Here is a 19,922-nt window from a genome sequence, read left to right as displayed (position 1 = left end):
TAGTTCATTTGCCATCTTGTCAGCACCAACTTTGTTTGCTCAATTGAGGGTAGCCCTACTTATAAAATGGGTTGTTTAGAAATAGCGTGCAGTCAATCCTGCCGTCAAAACCGAGGTCAAAACAAACTTCACGGCAAATGAAACTGACTTATATTTGAGTACCTTACACTCATATTCGCAAAAGCGGAGGTCACTCGTGGAATGAGTAAATTTTTATCAAATATGAGTAAATATCACTCACTAGTGACATTTACTCACATATGAGTGACATTTACTCATATATGTATAAAAATTAATTCATGCTATGACTGACCTTCACGGAGATGAAAAACTACCAAAAATTCCCGGGTTCAGCTCAATAACCCAAATTTGAGTAAATGGCATATAGTAGTTTCCATTTAACACCAGCCAAAAATTATTTACTATTAAGTATATTCTACCTTAAGCTTAATTCACGTAAATTTGAGAATATGCAATTTACTCAAAAGTAACTTTTTGGGCTGAACTATATTGTTGGGTCGACTCTCTCTGTCCTTTTATGACAACAGTAACGAGTGCAAGTGAGAGGCTCAACTCAATATTAAGTAAAAAGAACTCCAATTTTGGGTAGTATTTTTCTCCGTGTACGTTTTTGCGAAGTCAACTTCGAAAAACTACACTCAAAAAATTCCACACGTGTGTCTCACACTTAATTTTGCGCTTGTTGTGAAACACATCCATTTCATATATGAAGCTTATGCTATGAATCATGCCTGAACACTATGGATTTGAATTGTGACACACTTGGATTCTATGTGCCTCATATGGTGGTATCAATAGCTTTGCACATCATAGTTCAATATGCTACTTTATCGACTTCTACTTTACCGACTCTAAAAATGAATCGACAAATATATAAACAAAACTGCTAGGGGCCAGAGCTTTTACATATCTTTTTAATGGGTCTGATTTGGGATTCGATCATGGCCTATTGGGGTGTGCTGCTGCCGGAGTCTTCGTTCGATCTCACTGTGCCACGGTTGTTCTCATATATGAGGCGGGTTGTTAGGATTAAGTCGCAAGTCTTGTTTTCGATGTTTACCTCTCTAAGCATGCAATCCACATCGCATTGAAATGCAAAACACTTTAAATCCATCTGTTTTGGACAGTAGTGTGATTCAATGTGCAATACACTTGAATAGATCGTGAAAGATTTTCAACATTTCAAAGTTTGAAACACTATAAACTAACGTGTATAACACATTGAACCAAGGTGAAATACACTAAAAGTAAATGTGATTGTGCATTTAAAAAATCAAGTGTTTAAACACTTCGATCAAACGTGTGGAATTTTTTGAATGTATCATGCCATACAATTCATAAGGTCCTAAGTAACACTGATCGATTCTGTTCGTCGACTTTCTCTTTCGTTAATAACTTGGCTACACTACGGTTTCTTCTTCTGTTACTTAGGCTGTGTTCCAATTGGCGAGTTAAATTTAACTCGTGGTTAAAAGTGATAGATGGAAAGTTATCGAATAACCCTGCTATCCGAGCGGGGTTATTTTTCACAGACTTGAAGTTAAATTTTGGCACCCAAGGTTGACTTCTTCTTCTTCTTCGCACTTCATGCTTATTGCATATCGCTTATTAGATTATTGGGTGCTCTCAACTTAGTGTTCTAGATGCACTTCCACAGTTATTAATTGATAGCTTTACCATTTTTGCATTGGTATAATTGGTGTGGTAAGTTCAATCATACTGCTATGCCCAGGGAAGTCGAGATATTTTAAAACCCGAAAAATTCTTAGACCGGACCGGGAATCGAACCCAGCCACCTCCAGTGTGGTCTTGCTTTGTAGCTGCGCCGACTGCAACTCAATTATTACATAAGATATGGCATAAAATTTTATTGAAGGCTTCATATTAGACCGAGGATAGGGTCATATACCCTACATTCTCATTCTGGAAGGTTCCCCATTTTTTCTGACGTTAATGGAACTAATATAAAGTTTTCAACTACTATGAAGATTTTTGTAATTTGTTCTTGAAAAATCTGTAAAGTGCCAGCATTTTTTTTTAAAGTTAATTGTCCGGTCTTTCACACATTTCCTTAAGTTTTCGGAACATCGTTAAACTTTTTTTTAAATTAATATAACTGTCGCGAAGTTCTTATAATATCATTGAAGTTTAAATTGCTCGAATAATCTCCTGCTTCCCTGATTTTGTCTGGACTTCCCTTCATATCTCAGAACTTCTATAAAATTCCTGTTTCCTGAAATGAATTAAACTGTCCTAAAGTTCTACGTAAAAAAAACGTTAAAAATCGACCAACTGCGGATAATACATTTTAATATACTGAACATATTTTTAAATGTTTGGATTGTATAAAGGGACAGAGCAATATTTTTACACTTTGACATTCCAAAACTCCTTAACACTCCGAACACGATGCCTCCGGTAAAATGTGTAACGGCAAACTTTCAATGTTTGAAAAATCATAGCTCAGCCAATTATCAACGAATTTCAAATCTTTTGGAGCCATTTCAAACTATATACTTTAAAGATTAATTTGTATGCGGCACACAGAAAAAATTCTTAATTTTAAAAATCGCATAAGATCATTCCTCGTCTAATATTGAGCCACAATTCACATAAAGGACGAAACTGTATACAAGCTTCTATACAACATTGCTGATTTATGCGATATATCGCTTAAACTTACATGAAATATCGTGCAAAATTGCGCCAAATATAGCGCCAATTATGTGTGTACTATATCTCGCAGAAATTTACATGATTTTTTTTATACAGTGCATTGAATTATTAGAAACATATCTGTCATTTTCCTTGAGATTTTGCGATAACCAATTCATAACTGTAACCAAACCATAACCATAACCACAACCATGAACTTTTCAAAATTGCTGTAATTATCCCTCCAATCTATATCTTAAAAAATCTCTACCCATGTGTGAACAGCAATCAAACTTTTACCATCAAATCTTTTATGAGAGCGTTGCATGTCTGCCGCCAAGTGCAAATAGAAAAACCACCAGCCCCAACTTTATTTTAAGTGGGAGTCAATTTCCTTGAACCACTGAACCTGACAGGAGGTTGCTGGCAGGCAGATGCCTTCTTTGAATAAGTGAATGAATGTTACGTTCCCTCGCCTATACATGTGTGTGTATGTATACACACACACACACTAACAAGTGCAAACAGAGGGAAAAATAAAGCGATATGTGTTTATAGGTACATACTACATCGAACTAGAAAATGAGGAAAAGCAAGTGGATCATAAATAATCGTCTCGAGTGCCGGAGCATACCCATGTCCTGTAGGTGTGAGTACGTAGGTGTTTGTTCGAAGGCCTAGCATTTTGCTGTGCACACATTATTAGGGTTCGAAAGAAAACAGATTCCACGTGTCCGGTGTGACAAGTGATGAATTTATGTTAAACATCTATCATAATTCTCGTAAAGGATACCCGGCAACAGCGGGCGCAATAAGAAAGGCAAATTTTGACTAAGATAAATGGAGAGAGAATGGTGTCAGCACATTGAGCAATATGCACTAAGTATCAATGTGCAAATATCATCCGTTTTCTACGCACCATGCACACGGACAATGAGAACAACTGAAAATCGTCGAATTCGACTCCAAATTGCCAAAAGTGGGGCTACTTGAGTAAAATTATCCATGATTTTCCAGGAAACATTTCTTGAATATGAGGAAAATCGAGAGATATCTCACTCAGTCTACTAGTATACTCAGTATAGACTGAGTAAACATTTGGTCGATTTTCCTCACATCAGTTTTTTTTCGGAAAGGTGAGGAAAGTTTTATTCACTCACTGAGTAACACCACTTTTAAGCAATTTTGAGGTGAATTTGGCTCAATTAATGAGTTACTCTCATCGGCCGTTCAGCGAACAAAAACATACTGGTAGCACACCACATATTTAGCATTAGAAAAGGTAACCAACAGGCATTTTATCATACATTGAAAACGGGTTGATAAATTGTAATTGTTAGTCAAGTAAAATAAAATATAATTAGATTAATTACAATAAAAGAAAAATTAGGCTTTCGCTGAAACCTATTCAAACTCATGAATTCAGGCAGATATCAGGAATTTTTTTTTTGTAAACCTCGATCCGTCGTCATATTTAGAGCAGTTACCATTTTTCACACCAAGGTATTCTAGTTAGCATAGCATAGCATATGCGATTGTACAAATCGTGGGGGCTATATAATTGTTAACCAATACATTTTGCAGAAAATATCGTGTGTTGCCGTGAGAAAACACTTGGGATTGGTGGTTTTTCCAACTCAACAAAATTTGCTAAACAAGCATCGCATTAAACACCTTGCCACATCCTTACAATCGCAGAGGATAGGAAGGAAAATTAGTCCAACATCTACTTAAGAAGGTGCAGGGAACCCAGATTACCTTCATAGATGTCTCGGGAGGGAAAATTTGCGTTGGTAGAGAGTGGAATATATTTAGGCATCTCCATTCGGCAATACAAAGTAAAAATTATGTGAAAATGGGAATACAATTAAATAAATACAAAAGGAAAGATCTCACCAAACTTATCTGCAATAATCCTGTTTTTCCGAGTTTTCGAAGTTGTTCCATACATCATTCGTGCCACTACTCTCCAGCGAGAATTTTATTTTTACACCGAAGCATTGAGGTCATTAACCACTCTTTCGCATGCGTTACTTATGTCGTTTTCGTTTTTGCGGTGTAGCTACACCGGTGCTACACTGCCGTGCACCGAAATATTTTAGGGTGTAGATATAGGATGCACCTTTGTTTACAAACAAATGATGTTGAGCTGTCAAAGACTCGCACTTATTCCTGCTTACACTACACCAGTGCTACACCGCAAAAACGAAAACGACATTAGTTGGAAGGTAACTTCAGTATTCGCAGCAAAATTCGCTGAGTACATCTGATCACCAATACCATCATAGAACGATTAGAAAACCCAGCACCTCCGACGCAGGCATCGAGCGCTTCTGCGCACAAACACAAAAAAAAAAAACAAAGAGAAAATATACACAACCGTTCATAAAATCATACATGATCATTTCTTACACCAAGGCATTCTTGTTGACCGAAAATTATTCCTCGAAAAAACGAAGGATGGGACCATGTATCTCTGCAAGCATTGTCGAGGGGTTTGAAAATATACATAACAGGAAATGATTTTGTATGCATGTTTTTAATGAAAGAGATATATCTTCCCATTATTTAACGTCGGTCTCTGTTCCGTAATCTAGTGCCAATCACCGACAGACATCGATTGCCACACCCGTGTAGGATATCGCACCCATTCTACACACATGGGCCGGCACCATCGACTTCACTTCCCTTCCGAAGGAAGACGTGACCAAAGATTTTTATGCCTCAGAAAAATCCCAATCTGACTTCGGCTGGGATTGAACAGAGACCCATAGGGGGTGTGAAAGCAATCACGCTTACCACTACACCACCGGCACTGGCTGAAAGAGATATATGATGAGGAGAATGGAACAATGTACGGATTGTTCAATTATGACATAATAGGAACTCAGAATGATTCGCATGTTCGACCCTGACTGGATCAATTATCCTAGAATTTGGAGCTTTCTACACCCAAAAGCTAAATGTAAGCTTCCATTACACATTTGTATCAAAAGCATACAGAATTTGCAATGCTTCATCGCATGAACGGATTATGTCATAGGTTTCATTTTGGATTCCACATAGGTCGTCGAAAGGTTTTTCAAATAATTCTGAATTTATGTTAGGAATATTTTCGAAAAAAAATTGCACTGTGGCTAGAAAATCAGCTCGTGAAGGTTTGTAAGAACTGCCAATACATTCCGGGTGCTCAGTTGTGTTAATAGCTTATTCTGATTTTGCAGTATAATTTGCAATTGTTAAGATATTTTGAAAACTAGAATAAATATTTTAAAATAACATTCAATTAACAAATTGTGTTACGATAACAGAATGAGTTATTATTCAAGTTACAATTTGGGTTATATAAGGGTTCTGAAGACCATCATCTCGACTTGTAGAATGCTTTAAAACCACGATAAAACTTGCAATGTTACTTGGGTACTATGATATTGATTTAATTTATTGAACAACAAAACAACAGCTCAATGAGATACGGTAGCAAGCTTTGATATTATCTTGCTATAAATCTCTACCCGGAACTTCTCCCGGGATAAGCTTCATAGAATTTACTAAAAATACGAACATAAACATTTATTTATTTATTATTATAGTCCATCAGACTTGTAGTCTCAATGAAACACTTAAATCTAAATGTAGTGGTTGAGTCTGACTCATCCATACCAATTTAAGGTATCGAGATATTCGTTCCTGTTCGGGGACAGATGTCTGCTTTATTTTCGTCTTTCAAAAGTGTAACCATGACAACCGAAGAATATGTTGGTTCTTTTTCCCCCTACCTTCAACAAGAATGTATAGCTGAATAGTCAGCACACTGGAGAGTCACACAAACGATCTGAGTTCAAGCCTAGGTAAATCCGTACTAAAGTTTTGTTTATTTTTTATATTTCTTTGTTTATTTTTTTTTATAATAGCTCAATATGACATTGGGTTGTTATTGTGAATGATATATGATGATATGATAGTGGTTTACCACCCATTATAGCACGGAAACTAAGTCCGACAGCAGTGGGCTCTCTTTTTTGTTTGTCTTGATCAAGCTTAATAACCTCTGATTGTCCTCAACATGTATGAAGGGCCAAAAACGGATTGGGTAGATCGATAGGCAAAGTCGCCTATACGCATCCACGGAACAATAAAGAATCTCCTTCCAGCAACTTGATCACCCAATTGGTTAAAAAGACAAGCCCCTAAACAGGAAGATGCCCCAATAAGTGGGGAGAAGAGCCCGCCCTATATGCACGAAATGTTATCAACAGGGAGTTGGCATTCCCACTCTCCCCGTCCAAATCGCTTCCAATCGGGTGCCCTGTTGGACCGTCCCTTCCCTTTTATTTATGTATTTCAATATATATACAAGTTGATTGTTATCATTATTGTCATAACGTTACTTATATTTCGATGAAGATCGTGATACTTATCATTACAGAAACCAATCTTGAATCGTAGACCAGGTCCATCAACAATACAATCGTTCCGGGACGGGGCTCTGCGATAAAGCCATCTTCTTTTTCTTCATCTTGTTCGCTCACCACCCGGAATGCATGCAAACGAAAAAGAGATACAACCAGGATTAGTTTTTTTAAAGTATAAGTAACAGTTCATCCGAATACCCAAGTTACCATATTGTGTCTCAGTGACATTGTCTCACTCTGAACCCACATTCAAAGCTACTTTGTGACTATTTGGTTACTTGGATGGATACTCATATAAAATGTTGTGCAAGTACCACAAGCTCAACAACGCCCAACTTTAGCCCAAAACCCTAAAACTGATTCAAAGATTATAATATAGAGAGAATAAAATAAAATGTCCACCTGCACTGTAGTGTCCATTCAGAAATCTTTAGACCCTAACCCACTTACTTGGCCAGACTTCAGCATCAACCGGTGGGCAGTGCACTCTACACTCCAAGTTCCCTTTGTTTCAAATTCATCTCAATTTATATGCTTTACCCATTGAGTGTTGATTAATCACACTACAAATTGTGACCGAGCGCGCACTTGAAGTTGCAAGACTTTTAAATAATCTAGGTCATTTTAGGATAAAAACTACTTTATTACTTAAAGTGCAATGAATGAGCGTTAGTTTCGGGATCATTTAGTGCACACAAAATCACGGCCTCCCTGTTCGGTAATTTTTTACTGGGTTTTTGAACAGCTAAAAAAGTCAGTAAACTTAAAAAAATTGTAAAAAATTGTATAAAAGTGATTTTTTCTTGAAATTTATACAGACTGTGTTCTTATTACATTTATTTGATGATAAAAATAAAATATGTTAAAATTGTTCGTTGCATTACGTGTGACCGTTATTTTCAGTTTACTGACTTTTTCAGCTGTTTGAAAACCCAGTAAAAAATTACTGACCCCAGTAAAATAATCTCTGTGTGTGTTATGTTAATTTTGATCCGTAATCAGCTCTGCCAACATTAGTTGCAGGCAGTGGTTGTTAGATCATGCGACACTGTATTACTACTATGTTAGATGTATGATTCGTCAAGTTTATACAACTCAATGTTTCAAATGAGGTGAACTATTTATCTTATAATTACAAAAACAAACTTAAATTACAATGGTCTGCAAATGCAAAATAAAACTTGAAAAATCATCGTCAATCCCTTTATTCTTGGGCAGGGCCTGACAATGTGAATCTGATTTAGATCAGTGAACCGGCACCATATGGTACATTTTCTCACTATAAACCTATAATTTCTAGCCTATCTGAACTATTTGATAAATGGAAACCATAAGATGGGTTACGCTCTCCCTAAGCGGGCCCTCCGCATCCTATCTCTGTCTTATCTCAAATACCAAATGCCAATGGTTTGAATGTATCAATTAGATAAATTGGAAAAGACATTCAATCAAATAAACCCATACTCCACTCACTTGGTCAGCCTTCAGAATCGTCCAGTGGGTAGTGCGCTCTACACTCCAAGTTTCCTTTCATTCAAATTAAACCCAAATTTGATATTTACCCCTTTGAGTGTTGATTAATCACAATGTAACATTGTGACAGAGCACGGACTTGAGGTTATTAGAGTATTAAATAATCTAGGTCCTATTTAGGATTGTGCAAACCCCGTTAATTTTCAAATTGAACTTCTAGTAGCGCTATGAGCAACAGAAAAGCGAGTAGCCTTACTTGCTGCTTTGTTTTGATTATGCGTTCCGTTTCGCTCCATTCCATGTGCTAACCGTCGTTTGAACAATTTTTAGTTTGAACGGCATGCATATTAGCGGGGGTCCACGGTATTGGTTAGATATTTTATTCTACTCGGGATTTACTGTAAAAAATGTAGATGATGTATAAAATCAACCCTTACATTTGATGTTCATGCCATTTGTATCTCCCGGGTCTCAGGGCGTTGGTTGGTGGGGAGCTGGGAGAGTTTTTGGATGCCGAAAGCCTAAAGCAAAGCAAAGAAAAGCAAATTAGAGACTTAGCGGCTCCGGTGCACCGCGGTGGTGTAGTGGTAAGCGTGATTACCTCACACCGCAGCTGGCCTGGGTTCAATCCCAGTCGGCGCCGCCGCACAGTGGTGCCAAGGGTATCAAAACACGCGCTTTTTTATTTACGCTGAAATGGTTGAGTAATGGTGCTAGGTGTCTTGTGAGAAGTTTCTCGGGTTGCAACACTCCTTCTTATGTTAAAAGAAAATTAAAAATTAATCCACCTAAAAGTGAGATGCAAAATTTTTTTTTAATATGATGAGATACAAAATAATTGTGTTTGGCAAAGCTGTAGAGAACATTACTGTGAACAACTTTGTTGAAGACTATAACTTCCTAGCTCTAATAACTGCTGAGATATAAAGGTTATATTGTGGAGACATTGTTAAAATCAGTTTTGTATCTGTAACTTTTTCTATTATATTTCTATATGTTTGGCATGTTCTACAAAGATGTTAGAAATAGCAAATTTCATATCTTTTTGGGAGACTGCAAATTGCTTTCATTAATATTTGAAAAGTTACTTACATTTTTTGGTTGAAAATTTCCCAATTTCCAATACCAATAACTTCTAAACGGGCAAAAACGAGCAAGCCATTCTTTGAGCAATTGAAAGTACAAGAAAATGCAATGAAATGGTGAAGGAACCAGACCGCCCCCACTTGACCCTTAACCGAAATACTTGCATTGAAACTTGTCACTTTTCAGAATTTGAAATGGCGATTTTGTGAAACCACGGGACTGTTATCGAATAGATGTCTTTTCATACATACAAATGGATAGCCAAGCAACCTGGGTTATTTCTAGTTACTAACAAAATTACTCGGGATCAAAACCAGACCACCCCCAAACGACGCTTGACTGAATCGCTTATGTACTTTAAATATTTTTCGATTTTGTCAATAAACAATACCAACATCATTCATGTTTAATGTTTATTACGTTCCGATTCAAATTGTACGAATCTTCGTCGATATCACTGTTCTCGCTGTTGTCATCTGTAATGGCCAAAAGTTGCAGAGCATCCCCGGACCACATCTCACCCAAGTAGCAATTTGGGTTTTATGAGGGTTCTGAAGACCATTATTTAGGCTTGAAGAACACTTTTAAACCACGATACAACTTGAAATGATACTTGGGCACTTTTGTTTTTTGGTAGTTAACTCATGTTCGAAATTAACGGATCGGAGGATTCCAGAAGATGGTGAAGAAGATCTGTATTCGTGGCTTCTCCGGAAAACTTTCTTGTGTGGTGGATTCTGTATTGCTTGGTTATAAGAGCTAGAAAGTTATAGTCTTCAACAAAGTTGTTCACAGTAATGTTCACTACAGCTTTGTCAAACACAATTATTTTGTATCTTATCATATTAAAAATAAATAAATTTTGCATCTCACTTTTAGGTGGATTAATCTTTAATTTTATTTTACCATAAGAAGGAGTGTTGTAACCCAAGAAACTTTCCACAAGACACCTAGTACCTTTACTCAACCATTTCAGCGTTAATAAAAAAGCACGTATTTTGATACCCTTGGCACCACTGTGCGCCGCGATGTTCTGAGGCATAACATCTCTGACCACGCCTTCCTTCGGAAGGGAAGTAAAGCCGTTGGTCCCCGGGTCATGAGTTGATGGGTAGGGTCCAGGTGTGGTAGCTGCCTCCCTGGCGTGGAAAACAAATCAAGGAAAAAACAAAAATAAGAGACTTACTGAACTTTATTCCGGTGATTTTACAAACGGTGCAGGTCAGGCTTTGATGGGATGCTCTCCGGATGCTTTGGTCTAGATTGATGGGTAAAGGATGATGATCGCCTTAGGTAGCCGACAAGCTGGTAAACCGGGTCACGTGCTCGATAAACAAATGAGCCAATCGATTCACGAAGTAGCCAACAACGGTGACAATTTGATGTTCAGCTTGATTTTCCAGAGGGCAAATGTATAGCACGCCTTCCTTGTAGACACGTGTTCGATCGACAAATAGGCCACTCGATCTCCTAGTGACTTTGGACGGCACTAAGGTTTACTTCTTCACGTGGTTGAACGATGATAGGCCACCCGGTTAACCCGACCGCTGATGGGACTCCGGAGTGATTCCGACGCATGACTGGGTCCAGGTTAGTGTCGAAATTCCTCCGAAGTGATGGATGGTGGGTGACGACCGACCGAGTCAGCTACTCACGTGCTCGAACACAAAGGAGTCACTTCACCGATAATATAGCCGAGGTTAATCTAGCTCCACGCGGCGATGAATTATCTTCGACCCTGGAGGGATGGACGCCATCAGTCCAGGGAATCGGGTCAAATCACTCAATAGCACGTGATCACGTAACTTCTAACGTAACGTAACGTAAAAAAACTGCGTTACATCACGACTCACAGTGCTCACCGAATGACTCGATACTCCTCTCAGCCGTATGATCTTTGTCACTCAGGCCCCCTATTGTCCTCGGAGCTCAGTTTCCCTTCCGCTTTTTTATCGCCACCAACTTTACGCTGCGGTCCTTTTCCACCCACTTACAATTCTTGCGATTGCTGATTCTCGCCCACGCCAGTCGCGGTAACGAGCTAAACAATTTTAATTTCCCTACCGTCCCGCATCGGGCAAACAAACATACTACTGTTACCATTCGGTAACAATTCTTAGAAATAATCCCAAGTGTTCGTAAATCCCACATGTCGTCTCATCAGTAGTCGACTCACAGCCGTAGACTATTGCAAGTTTATGTTCAACGGTCTCCTCCAGGACGGGAGTTTATTGTGGCTGCCAAACATTGTTAATCCATTTTCAAATGACTGCAATGGGTTCGGTCAGACAGAGGCGCTTCACCTGGGCTATCATACTCGGTAAATCTAGAAAAAAAGGAAGGTGAAGCTGCATTATAGCCGACGAAAAAAAAAACTCCGGCCAGGTACGGCACTCTGTAAACTTTGACTCCCACTGGAGGAAAAGGTGGTGGTCCGCTTCCATTTTAGTTGCACGTGATCGAAACTTCTGTTATATGTGGCGGAGTCATCGTTTGCTCTTCGAGAAAATGGAAACCCAGTTTGTTTCATCAACACTCCGATCCGTTCCGGTGAAAGTAGAAAGTTTGCATTGTACCGTATTGTTTTCCATCCTGTCTCTATTGTTGATATTGTTGTAGTGGATGTAAATGTTGTAATAGAAAAGCGTACCGGAGCGCAGCAAGGGAATTGAATTAGTTATCCTGCTGTTCCGTCCGGCGAACTCGTGTCACATTACCAAGCGCATCTGCTTCGTGTATTTAGTGTATTAAAATCGATAGGAGACTGCTTTACATTATCGCTAATTAGATGTTCGGAGTCCCTCGGAAGGGATATGCCAGATAATTTCACAGCGGACTAGCTGTGAGCAGTGCTTAAAAAAATAGATCGTGAACAGTGGCCCTTTTAAATAATTAAGATGTTGTAGTGATAAAAATCTTCTGCTCGTGACGGCTTGCATTTTAAAATTTTCAGAATCGGAAACTGGAAAATTTTCCGCCTTTTTTCCTTGTTCCGAAAAAGGACAAATGAAATCCCGATAAAACCATTTGTTTTCGCTAAACGAGGTGATTAAGTGCTCGGGCATCTGGCAAAAGGCAAAAGCGGACAGCGGAAGAAAAATGTGGAAATCTAACTGGAAAGCAACAGCCCATTACCACCCTCTCTGGGGTATTTTAACACCACTCGGAAGCATCGTTAAGTACCGCTTAGTGTGTGTATGTGTGTACTGGGTGGTGGAAGCAAAAAAGCAATACGAAGAAAATTGGAACTCCTTTAAGCACTGCTAAGCAGCACCATGTAAGAAATGTGTTGAGCGGTCTGTGCTGCGTTTTTACGTAGGATTACGTCTTTCGGGAAGGGTGCAAATTTAGGGAAATATCAAGGTCGTAGCCTGATTGGTATGGTATACGAATTCTAAAGGTTAGTTCCAAAGTAACGCGGATAAGAATTCAATTAGAACTCTACTTAAATAATGTTGATGATAATTCTGCGAGAGCAATTATTTGTTGTTTATTGATTTATTTGATAAGGCTCAAACGAATTAACTTTACAGAGCCGAGGATTCTTGGTCACAATACAATACATCTTAAAACTATAGTCAAAACGCTGTCCAAAAAGCCTCCTCCATCAGAACTGGAGCTGCTTCCAGTGGTTTCATTGTATGACAGTTACGCCAACGAGGGTCAGAACGCTTCCATTGCAGCAATGGACGCAAAACGTGGTCAGCACTCACACACTCATCACTAAACGGTTGCTTTCCAAAGTCGACGACGCATCGACTGAAAGAACTACTGATGAAGAACAATGAGGAGGACCACACAATGGTTGCTGCCGAGAAAACAGACGATCGCGTGGCACACATCGAGAGTGGCCTGCTGAGAGCAATTAATGATTCGAAGAGAAATATTGAGCGAATTAAAGTCGTTTTCAATAAAGAATATTCAGAGTGTTAAGGAGATTAATAAAGATATTCCCAATATGAGGAAATTCTGAGAAGATTTTAATAAAATTGTGTGAAGAGCTCCATGACAATTATAAAGATGGTTCAGACATTTATAAAATGATTCAAGATTTTAGACATAGACAAAAACTAAGATCTAGTATAGAGATTTTTATTCAAGACTCAGAGCTTCTGACAAAATTGAGATCTAATGCTTAGAAATTTTTTAAATAAAACCCAGTCCAAGAATATTGTTCTAGATTCTGAGGCTCGACACCTGTTCAACATTCTGGTCTGGCTTCAGGACAATACGTAGTTTGTTAGATTTAAATTTAATGAAAATATGCGAGATAGGGTGTGCCGGTTTGAATTTTGCTGCTGATTTTCATTTGGTGATTTCAACCATTTTAATCATGTTAACAAACTTCCGATTGTTCAATTGTTCAAAATCTCATGGACGGGATTGAAATAAATCAGACTATGGTGGATGATAAGTGAAATAGAAAAAAATGAAGATCCAGGAGCGGTGTTTGTTGGGAGCTGTCTTAACTGATGGGCAACGAAGATCCCAAGATGATCACGATGGTGTGAATCCAGCAGGCTTATAGTGATACCAAGAGATGCCGGACTGTTGCATTTGATGTATCTCTTTCCGAGGGCTGGCAACGAGTAGCGGTTTTCCTTAATCAAGATCCAAGAAACTTTTCTGAACTGTACTCGGGAGCTTCAAGGATTATTCGGGTGACATCCTTCCTTTTTATTTATTTAGTTCGTAACATTATTTTCCATATAAATTTCACTAATTCAGTACTGAGAAAACAAATTGAGGAACTCGGCTAGCTTAGTGGCTGCTGTGTTTGCTTACTGTGGGCTTATTATCAAATTCCTTAAAAAAAAACAATCATATGCTTTTGGTTGTATAGCTTGGTTGAGGCGTGTCCTAACCTAATACCGTACCCAATACTCCAACTCCGTAGTATTTATGAGGGTGTTACTAATTCAGTGGCCTCTCGTTGAGTAAGTAATATATCAACATTTCCTTTCCTATCCCTAGTTACGGTAAATATTGGCACACAAAAGGAAAAGTTTGCGAGTCATCACTTTTCCTATAGATTGATTAAAGACCCGTTTTTAAGTTTTTACACAAGGGAAGATAGAACTAGGGTTACTTCCTCCTTTTCCTTTCTCGTACGGCCTTTTATTCATTTTTCATTTCTTTTCAGAAAGCGAGTAATGGCGCTATAACCATAAGCCATATAGGGCTAAGACAAGAGCTAGTGCTCATGTCCCAACCACTCGAGGAAAATGGAGCATCATTTAACTTTTTTAGATTAGATGCTCCCAACGACAAGATGTCCACGTTTCATCCATTTATTGGAATCTGAAACATCTTGTGTAACACTTTGATTTAAACAGGCCCGATGTTTTTGAATCATCTTGCCCCTTAAATGCTGCACAGTAGGCCTGGCCGTTTTGATGTATTTCGCGCATATCTGGTGTACAAAATATACCAAATAGATAAGAAAAAGGATGGAGGTATATCTATCATTTTCCAGGATACTTTCATGAACTGGCTGTGTTGGTGTTAGATTTGATTAGATTAGATTAGAGCTAGGGTAAGTGTGCCAGTTTTGACACTAGTGCTTCGTTTTGTGGCCCTATGGCCTAACTCAAATTTGCAATAAATTTTCTGGCTTTATTTCCGTAGATACGTGGACAAATCTATGCTCTAACATTGTAGTGACATAAATTTGGTAAGAAATGAATAAAATTGTAATTTATTTCTATCTTTGAAAATTATTTAATATTTGCAATCTTCAAATATACCAAGTATTGGAAACATATATTTTCAGTGATACTTTCAAAGTGTGACTGATTCTTTTAAGTTTAACAATGTAGTTTGCATTTTCATGTTCATGCTTTCCGGACATATGCCGCAAAATATATATCTTTCACAACTGGCACCCAATTATTGTCACCACAAATCATGAGGCAAGTCCCGGCCTTAGTCAGTGGCGCCAGGAAGAGCAAAAACTTTTTAACCCGCTGCTGCTGGTGCTCATGGGCGTAACAAATGAGGGTGCCAAGGGGGCCAGACCCCCTCCAGAATGTTTTGAAGATTAATATAACAGAAATTTTTGGTATTAGAATCACCAATGAAATCATGAATGGGCCGTGATAATTCTGGAGAGGATCAGACACCGTAGGCATCCCCATTAGCTACGCCAATGTGGTGCTTCAACTGCGTCAAACTGTTCGAAAAAAAAATGCATTTCCTCCACGATCCAACCCGAGCGCCCAACCAGACGATAGTTGTTGCAAAAGTTTTATTCTTTCGCAAATCATAACAGTTCTTTCTATTATCCAGTTGAGAGGTATATGCCTCTACAGAAAAATGGAAAAAGTTTTTTCTTTCACCCTCCTCCGTACTATTGCCAGTCTTGCGAGTGTACGTTATCGAACAAATGTGCGAGAAAAGTGTGGACCGGGTGATGAAAAAAAACCGCTCATAGACAACTAGGTTACCCACCACGTGCTATTCAATGCTAAATGGCAAATTTGTACATAGAACTGACCGGGATCGGCGTATAGAAAAAAAGTCGAACTTTCTTAGAACACCTTGTGACAGGCCGAACAAGTCAGAATTACCGGGATTTGAAGTTATTTATAGGTGTTTGTAGGATTGGCAGCAATATAATAGTGATCTGCTTGTTTGCGGGTGCACTCTGAATAGGCTATTTTTCATGTCTAAATCAAGTATGCTGCTTATTGTTGAATGAAACGAAATTGATGTTTCTGTCAATTTTCTCAAATATGCCACAATCTTCGGATGCTTATTTCAACCAAAAACAGTCATCCACTTTCTCTCGTTCATATTTGCATGCAAAAAGGTCCTTTCGAATCGTGTCGAAAAAGAGCTGCTGGGCAAAAAAAAAGCCCATTATTCTCTTTTCATTGTCATGCTTGGAGTCTTTGTTGACGCCAAGTGAAGTGGGATGGCGTAAAATGCACTTGACATTGTTCCGATGCACAAAAGTGGCACATCTTCAGCATGCATTATCGACAACCGATATAGTCACCGACATCAACAATGGCATGCTGGTGGTGTATCGGAGACGGACAGAGGCCATAGGCAGTAGCGAAATTTTCTTGAATATATTAAACTTGGTGTTTAGTTTTGGTGAACATTTCCTTTTTATTCCCAATATGTCCCATTCGTGTAATTTTTTATACTGGTTGAAATAGGAATGAGTTTTCAGTTGTCCAAACTTCCTGTGAAAGTTATCCAAACTTCCTGTGGAAGATGTTCAAACTTCCTGTGGAAGTTATCCAAACTTCCAGTGGAAGCTATCCAAACTTCCGGTGGAAGTTGTCCAAACTTCATGTGGAAGTTGTCCAAACTTCATGTGGAAGTTGTTCAAACGTCCTGTGGGAGTTGTTCAAACGTCCTGTGGGAGTTGTCCAAACTTCCTGTGGAAGTTATCCAAACTTCTTGTGGAAGTTGTCCAAACTTCCTGTGGAAGTTGTCCAAACTTCCTGTGGAAATTGTCCAAAATTCCGCTGGAAGTTGTCCAAACTTCCTGTGGGAGTTGTCCAAACTTCCTGTGGGAGTTGTCCAAACTTCTTGTGAAAGTTGTCCAAACTTCCTGTGGTAGTTGTCTAAACTTCCTGGAAGTTGTCCAAACTTCTTGCGGAAGTTATCCAAACTTCCTGTGGAAGTTGTCAAAACTTCCAGTGGAAGTTGTCAAAACTTCCAGTGGAAGTTGTCCAATCTTCTTGAGGAAGTTGTCCAATCTTCCTATGGAAGTTGCCCAAACTTACGGTGGAAGTTGTCCAAACTTCCTGTGGGAGTTGTTCAAACTTTATGTGGAAGTTTTCGAAATTTGCTGCGAAAGTTAACCAGTCTTCCTGTGGAAGATGTCCAAACTTCAGGTGGACGTTGTCCAAACTTCATGTGGAAGTTGTCCTAACTTCCTGTGGAAGTTGTCCAATCTTCCTATGGAAGTTGTCCAAACTTACGGTGGAAGTTGTCCAAACTTCCTGTGTTAGTTGTCCAAACTTCCTGTGGAAATTGTCCCAACTTCGTGTGGGAGTTGTCCAAACTTTATGTGGAAGTTTTCCAAACTTCCTGTGGAAGTTGTCGAAACTTCCTGTGGGAGTTGTCCAAACTTTATGTGGAAGTTTTCCAAATTTCCTGTAGAAGTTGACAAAACTTGCGGTGGAAGTTGTCCAAACTTCTGCTGGAAGTTTTCCAAACTTCCTGTGAAAGTTGTCCAAACTTCCGGTGGAAGTTGTCCAAACTTCCGGTGGAAGTTGTCCAAACTTCCGGTGGAAGTTGTCCAAACTTCCGGTGGAAGTTGTCCAAACTTCCTGTGTTAGTTGTCCAAACTTCCTGTAGAAGTTGACAAAACTTGCGGTGGAAGTTGTCCAAACTTCTGCTGGAAGTTTTCCAAACTTCCTGTGAAAGTTGTCCAAACTTCGTGTGGAAGTTGTCCAAACTTCCTGTGGAAGTTGTCCAAACTTCTTGGAAGTTGTCCAAACTTCCAGTGGAAGTTGTCCAATCTTCTTTAGGAAGTTGTCCAAACTTCCTGTGGAAGTTGTCCCAATGCCTGTGGGAGTTGTCTAAACTTTATGTGGAAGTTTTCCAAATTTCCTGCGGAAGTTAACCAATCTTCCTGTGGAAGTTGTCCAAACTTCCTGTGGAAGTTGTCCAAACTTTATGTGGAAGTTGTCCAAACTTCCTGTGGGAGTTGTCCAAATTTCCTGCGAAAGGTAACCAGTCTTTCTGTGGAAGTTGTCCAAACTTCAGGTGGAAGTTGTCCAAACTTCAGGTGGAAGTTGTCCAAACTTCAGGTGGAAGTTGTCCTAACTTCCTGTGGAAGTTGTCCAATCTTCCTATTGAAGTTTCCCAAACTTCCGGTGGAAGTTGTCCAAACTTCCGGTGGAAGTTGTCCAAACTTCCGGTGGAAGTTGTCCAAACTTCCGGTGGAAGTTGTCCAAACTTCCGGTGGAAGTTGTCCAAACTTCCGGTGGAAGTTGTCCAAACTTCCGGTGGAAGTTGTCCAAACTTCCGGTGGAAGTTGTCCAAACTTCCGGTGGAAGTTGTCCAAACTTCCTGTGTTAGTTGTCCAAACTTCCTGTAGAAGTTGTCCAAACTTCCTGTGGAAGTTGTCCTAACTTCCTGTGGAAGGTGTCCAAACTTTATGTGGAAGTTTTCCAATTTTCTTGCGGAAGTTAACCAATCTTCCTGCGGAAGTTGTCCAAACTTCAGGTGGAACTTGTCTAAACTTCCTGTGGAAGATGTCCAATCTTCGTGCGGAAGTTGACAAAACTTCCGGTGGAAGTTGTCCAAACTTCTGGTGGAAGTTTTCCAAACTTCCTGTGAAAGTTGTCCAAACTTCCTGTGGAAGTTGTCCAATCTTCCTGTGGAAGTTGTCCTATCTTCCAGTGAAAGTTGTCCAAACTTCCAGTGAAAGTTGTTCAAGCTTCCGGTGGAAGCTGTTCAAACTTCATATGTAAGTTGTCTAAACATCCAGTGAACGTTGTCTAATCTTCCATAGGAAGTTGTTCAAACTTCCGGTGGATGTTGAAACTTTAGGTGGATGTTGAAACTTCCGGTGGAAGTTGTCCACACTTCAGGTGAAAGTAGACCAAACTCTTGATGGAAGTGGTCCAAACTTCCTGTGGAAGTTTTCCTAATTTCTAGAGGAAATTATACAAGTTATACAAACTTCCTGAGGAGGTTCTTGTTACTTTCTTTGGAAATTCTTAAAACTTTCTAACAATCATCTTTTGAAGTATACCATAAAGCTATGAAGTCCGGCCTCTTTTTAAAGTTGATTTTCAATGTCTGTCATGCTCAAAATTGCATTGGAATTTTAACGTGACAGTTCAGGATCATCACACGAGTTTATTGTGTTGTAAAGTAGACGTAATTATTAATTGAGCATTACGGTTACCATCCGGATTGATATTTCAACAAAGGCAGTTTGCTGATCCATGTTGAGAACCTTCTCCAGTGTGCAAAGGCGTGAAAACCGCTTTCGAGTGATGAACAAACAAATCCCTAACCTTCCCCCTTCTCCCATTTATTCGGTTTGATTGTTTAAAGAGAATAGAGTGGCCACCCAACATCTTCCATTCCATTATCGCGCCCTGAGACTCCGGTTTACTTTCTGGGAATCCACCAGTTCAGTTTTCATCCCGCTTTTCCTCGGAAGGGGCATGGGGTGTTGATTTCTTTATCGCTTTCAGTAGCTTGCCGGCTTGGTGGTGTGAATCATCCAACAGTAGGTACATCTCTTCCTCTCGCCAATGGGTGTCAGCATCCCACGCTCGAGGGGTTGAAAGG

Source organism: Ochlerotatus camptorhynchus, unplaced genomic scaffold, assembly GCF_037179485.1.
Source record: "Ochlerotatus camptorhynchus isolate MF236.1 unplaced genomic scaffold, CSIRO-AGI_Acam_v1.1 ptg000220l, whole genome shotgun sequence".
In the NCBI taxonomy this organism is placed as follows: Eukaryota; Metazoa; Arthropoda; class Insecta; order Diptera; family Culicidae; genus Ochlerotatus; species Ochlerotatus camptorhynchus.
Note: the sequence above shows the minus strand (reverse complement) of the source record.